The sequence below is a fragment of the Mercenaria mercenaria genome, unplaced genomic scaffold (assembly GCF_021730395.1).
Source record: "Mercenaria mercenaria strain notata unplaced genomic scaffold, MADL_Memer_1 contig_2864, whole genome shotgun sequence".
In the NCBI taxonomy this organism is placed as follows: domain Eukaryota; kingdom Metazoa; phylum Mollusca; class Bivalvia; order Venerida; family Veneridae; genus Mercenaria; species Mercenaria mercenaria.
Genome location: NW_026460950.1, coordinates 20,191 through 26,192, shown reverse-complemented (window position 1 = coordinate 26,192; position 6,002 = coordinate 20,191). Strand labels below are relative to the sequence as shown.

Sequence of the window (6,002 nt, the reverse complement as noted above, 5' to 3'; positions counted from 1 at the left end):
TGTATTTTATCTCAGTTGATCAGATGTCATGTCTTTATATAATATACTACAGAAATACATCATTCCTTTTTCAGCAGGATATGACAATAACCAAAAAGACAATAACCAAAAACATTCAAGTTTACTCACCTTGCTCGTTATTTTTGTAAACATCCTGCGCAATGCCTGCGCCGTCGGAGGCACGATGCCTTCATTTCAGTGCGGCACATTTTGTGCCGCAGGCAACGTTTCATACCCGTGATTTTACTGGTCTCCTCGGGTTAGTAAATTAACCAAAGTGAACACATAAAAATTATTTATTGCTGGTTTTCTTCCCTGTGTAAATTTTTCTTTATTGTGAATTAATCAGATTTATAAAATTCCTTGACTACTGGGTTCAATTTCACGCTACGGTGAAGTTTAAGCTAGTTAACAAAACGTTACGTACTTTTCCCACGTTTTCAACCAAGGGCACATTGGTTGTTTGTTAAAATTTATTTGCAGCATTTATTTTACTGTCTGTTGCATTATTACGTTTGGCTATTTGTCGTTTTTCAACTGTTTCATAAATACTTAAATAACAAAATTCACTTTGAATCTAGGCCCCACCCACTCCGCCCCGTTGATTGAGAAGTTACCTATACTCATCAAAGATGCACCCTACTATTCTGCCCGCAACATTAAGACTTCAAAACGCACCAGAGGCAACAATTTCATAACTGTTTTTCAAAATTCTTCCGAGGGGGAGAGCCTCCTACCCCCTCCTCAACATATGGAGGGCTGTATCAGAAACCGCTCTGTTACCTCAAATTGTTCATATCAAATGCCCTTGACTTTAAAAAGTCACCGCGTGCACGAGAATTCTTCTGAATGTGAGACTAGTTGTCAGAAGAAACCATAGACAACGTAAACATTTTCAAATATTGGCATATGTAGAAATATTTAAATACATCCAAAGTGAATGTGAATTTCAAAGCTAGGTATTATCAACAAGAATTTTGACACTGTTTAACTAATTCACTCCACCTAGTAGCAGTTGACAACGTTTTCAAGTGACATGGGTTTAAGTATCACTGGTACCATTTTCTAGTATGTTTTTATTATTTTTAAGACTACCTATTTATTGTTACAATTTGTACAAAAATGGAACTTTGGTTTTATAATCGAATTCTTGCTGTTCCTAGTTAATTTACCTCTGTAACAGAGTTGGACAATTTGGAAAATACTGATTTGCAGGCGGTAAAATATCCCATAGTTTGTCTTTAAAACTTGTTAAAACATATATTGTAGAAGATTTACTTCGGCACCAAACATATTTTTAGGAAGCTGCAAAAGTAGCAGTTTGCCAATAAGTTTTATTGTTGAGTACGCAAACTGAGGTGACCCAGTAATGATTGTGTCATTACTCTCTGCACGCGCCGTATTTTGTGACGTTTTGTTTGTGGCGCGACCACGATATGTTCAGCATTCAAGGGCATGTCAATCAAGTTTGAATTTTGGATTTTGATTGGTTATGCAATATATTGGAGTCCGGCTTCATCGTAGCATCATATTTCAAATCTCGGAAAAATATCATATTGGGTGGAGCTAAAATCAAAGCCCAAATTTATTCAGTGACATGACATTGAGCGTGGATAGAAAGAAACCATAATGGGATATAATCTGCGGTAAGTAAAATGTAATCGGTCGGCTTACTTTTGATAAGGTTTATGCAGACTCTAGAGCAAACCAATTTTTTGAGAGTATGTCTGTATTCTATCTAGATCTTCAAGTTGCCTTATTATTATGTTCAAAGGCGGGAGCGTGGGAACTGTGACAAACTAAGCCTACTGTACTGGTTGGCGACCCAGATTCGGACAATTTTACAACCTTTTCAGCTGTCATGTTTTTATTTTTAATGCAAGATCCATGAAATGTTACCTGAATAAAGGTTAAAGGTCAGTAATTCAAATCCTTCTTTGTTCCATATACAAAACCACAACTTCATGTCGTCTTTACGTACCTTTAGAGAACATCACTTTTTCCTACACCAATTTTTCATGAAAGTTCTATCACAAACTAACGAAAAAATGAAAAGAAAATAGGGGGTTGAATAGTTCCTAGTGAAATGCCAGTCAGTTGTGGTCTGCTACCCTGAAAATGGCGCATATTTGCTCTCCTCCGCGCAATAAACACCTACTTCCGGTTTCGATCTGCAAAACTTGCCATGTGGGTTGTATGAACATGAAAACCGTCCCATTTCATGCAGAATGTATTCTAGTAGCGAAAAAGTGTGGTAAAAGCACTCGTTCTACACGAATTTGCGCAGAAAATGGGAAAATTAGGATCTATTTATTATGAACTTCTTTCGACTACACCACGGAAGCACATTTTCGACCGAATTACTGACCTTATTCCTATAAGAAATGTTTCTTATCAAATTTCACACAATTTTCATCTCTATTTCCAAGAAAGATGTAATACCAAACATATTGCCAAGTTTCATTGTGAAATTTCGAGATTTTAGAGAAATATAGACATTTTATAGAAGCCACCCCCTACCCATTTACAGGGCTAAATTTTGGCCTTATGGACCTTTATTGTATATTTTGTTAAAAGTTTCACTCTTTTGCATCATTTTTCACTGGGATTCTGAAATATCATTCATTCCGTCATGAATAAGACCCAGAAGGATGCATTTTGTGCATTTTCTGACATTCTGGAGACAAAGTATTGGCTTTTTAATCCCAGAAATCGCTGCTTAAATAGGCGCATATACATAAAATAAGGTCAAAATTCAAAAATTTTAAAATTTCATTATTATTTTGCACTGGAAACACTATTTTATATCATATACAACCGATTTATGGCTATAAAGACTAATTGCGATGTGTCTCGAGAATAGTCTTATTTCAGCTCTTATAGGTTAAAGGTCAGTAATTCAAATCCTTCTTTGTTCCATATACAAAACCACAACTTCATGTCGTCTTTACGTACCTTTAGAGAACATCACTTTTTCCTACACCAATTTTTCATGAAAGTTCTATCACAAACTAACGAAAAAATGAAAAGAAAATAGGGGGTTGAATAGTTCCTAGTGAAATGCCAGTCAGTTGTGGTCTGCTACCCTGAAAATGGCGCATATTTGCTCTCCTCCGCGCAATAAACACCTACTTCCGGTTTCGATCTGCAAAACTTGCCATGTGGGTTGTATGAACATGAAAACCGTCCCATTTCATGCAGAATGTATTCTAGTAGCGAAAAAGTGTGGTAAAAGCACTCGTTCTACACGAATTTGCGCAGAAAATGGGAAAATTAGGATCTATTTATTATGGACTTCTTTCGACTACACCACGGAAGCACATTTTCGACCGAATTACTGACCTTATTCCTAAAGTTCAGTTCCTCTGTGTCACAAAACGCGATTTTGTTTGTATCTAAAAATAAACTGGACACGTCACTGAGGCCCGAAAGAGGGTACGTAAATGTAACGTTTTTAGCGTGTTGTAGGACCCAAAAATCGGACAGGAAAAAAGCGCTAATTATCGTCACTTCTGTTGCGCAGATTCACTTTTAGGTCGGTGGTAATGACAAAAAGACATGTTTACCACTACTAATGTTTAATATAAGGCTGACGAGAATTGAAAAAAAAAATCAACTCTGGCCGTAACATATACAACAGCTGGCCGTAACATGTACAACACAATATTTTGAGTATTAACATGGTTTAAACGTTTAAATCTCATGTTTTGTCAATAATCAATGGCGGATCCAATATTTTTTCCAGGGAGAGTCGAAGTAAGTGGACAACAACAAAAAACCCCAACCCTCCCCCCCCCCCCTCCCAAAAAAAACAAAAAACAGTCCATTCGTGCGGGAGACGGGAGGGGTTCCAGTGCATTTGCAGTATGACGTGTACTCTATTCGATTTTAATCAGATCCGCCCTGGATAATAACTATGACTGTCTTCATTGTAAAGACACACAATTAGACAAGTAACTATGATAAGCAATCATTTCATTCTCCGACATACAGCACAATCATTTTATTCTTCTACATACAACCATGGTTTACATTGTCTACAAAACCAGTCACACCTCTCACTCATGCTTTCCAACAAATACTCTCGCTCCCGCATACTCAGACATTCCTCGTGGTACCACCTTTCACACATACTCTCATCACAACCATACCACATTACACCATTAATTTCATCGTTCATCCTTCCTCTTTCACCACAAACACTACATGTGAATTTCTTTGCCGCCAGTCTCCCGCCTACTGCTCTCTTCATCCTGTCCATTTCCTTGCTTAATGCCTTGGATCTCCTGTCCTCCTCCCGCTTCTGTCTTTTCACAAGCCTCTCTTCCTCCTCTTTCTGTCGCTGTATCCTTCTCTCCTCCCTCTGTCTCTGTCTCTCCTTCTCTTCCTTCTCTCTCCTCGCTGCATCTTCCTTCTCCTGAAATCAGAAAATGAGCCGCGCCATGAGAAAACCAACATAGTGTGTTTGCTTCCGCACAGTCTGGCCAGGATCCATGCTGTTTTGTAACAGTCTCTCTAATTGCAATAGGCTTTGAAAGCGAAAAGCATGGATCCTGACCAGGCTGCGTGGACTATGTTGATTTTCTCATGGCGCGGCTTAAATATATTTATTGTTTTGCCGTCGTCCGTCCGTCTTTTCATCTGTCAGAAATTATATTTAAGAAGTGGTTAGAAATTTTCCAGTAAACTGCACACGAGTATTCGCCACCTCGAGGGAAATGCCACCGGCAAGGTACAATTTGACAACATCAGCAACACCACAGGTATCGGCCTTGGTAGTCTAGAGTGCAAACACATTTATATAATAAAGGTCAATACCTTACCTGGTGTGGAGATGACCCCTTTCGATTTTAGGATGAAAATGTCAGCTTTAGGCCCAGCTAAAACGGGCCGTAACTTCTTAAACAGTTTCTGCTTGCTCCGCAAAAATAACTCACCTTCAACAGCTTCAGCATTTCATCTCCGCTGATCACCCTACCCTCTGGAACTCGCCTGGATGCCTTCTTTCCTGACTTCATTGGAGGCATTGGCGGCGGCATCAAAACATCGGCCATCCTCTCAGGAATAAGTCCTTGGTCCACAAGAGGGTTTACTAGGAATGAGCCACAGGTTTCGCATGAACGAACATTAGTGTTCTCTTTGTTTCCATCTGAAAACAACAGAATGATTAAGTTATTCGAATATTATTATGTTTTATGTGACAGATATTATCTTTTATCTGCGAATTAGACATCGTTCGTTAAATGTTTGGATAGTTCTGAAAAGTACAATTTATATGATGTTTATTTGTTATGATTACTAACTTACTTCTAGTTTAGTTTGTTTACTTTACGTTTTAACACTCAATTTAGCATAATTTCAATTCCCCCTTTACCCCCTGTAAGGAACTGAGAACCTTCTCACATTAATATTCAGACAAATAGCATGACAGTTTCAGACAGTGAGAGATCCAAGTAGATAAGTCAACGGAAAAAATACTCAACCAAAAAGCGCTTAACCACTTACTTTGAGGATTTGTTTTTTTGAACGTTGGTGGCACGAGCTGACTGGTGTCAATGGCTTTTGGGTTAAAGGGTACTATCCCAGTTACGGCAAATGCCACTCTCACGGATGCTGGTGTAGTCTGCTCTAGAGCATGTCGCAAAACGATCGGAAATTCGGCTCTCTGAACAGTAAAACTTCGGTTTACAAAGCCCAGCTTCACGGCAAGAGAACTGAATCTGTTCTTGAGTGGACCATTAACCTGAAAAAAAGCGATTTGATTCTTCGGGTTTTATGCCGTTTTAACAGTCAGAATAATTATTTAAGGACAGTTACTTGACACATTTCTTGGGTTTCTACATTACTGACGTATAAAGAGGCGGAGAAGTGGGGAACAGAGAGTTGTGTTACCACCCAGAATGAAACCGGCAACCGATTTAGAGTCCAATGCTCTGCCGACTGAGCTGGTGCAGAGGATGGAAATACTTTACAGATAGAATCGATTTGCTAATTTCTTGACA

General features: G+C 38.7%; 1 long non-coding RNA gene across 1 annotated transcript; it reads right to left on the bottom strand.

The window, feature by feature from the left end:
* Positions 1-4,375: 4,375 nt before the first annotated feature.
* LOC128552509 (uncharacterized) lies at positions 4,376-6,002 on the bottom strand. Its single transcript, XR_008369097.1, has 3 exons — positions 5,506-6,002; positions 4,938-5,149; positions 4,376-4,417 (listed from the first exon to the last, which is right to left on the bottom strand). It is a non-coding gene; the product is annotated as an uncharacterized LOC128552509 (long non-coding RNA).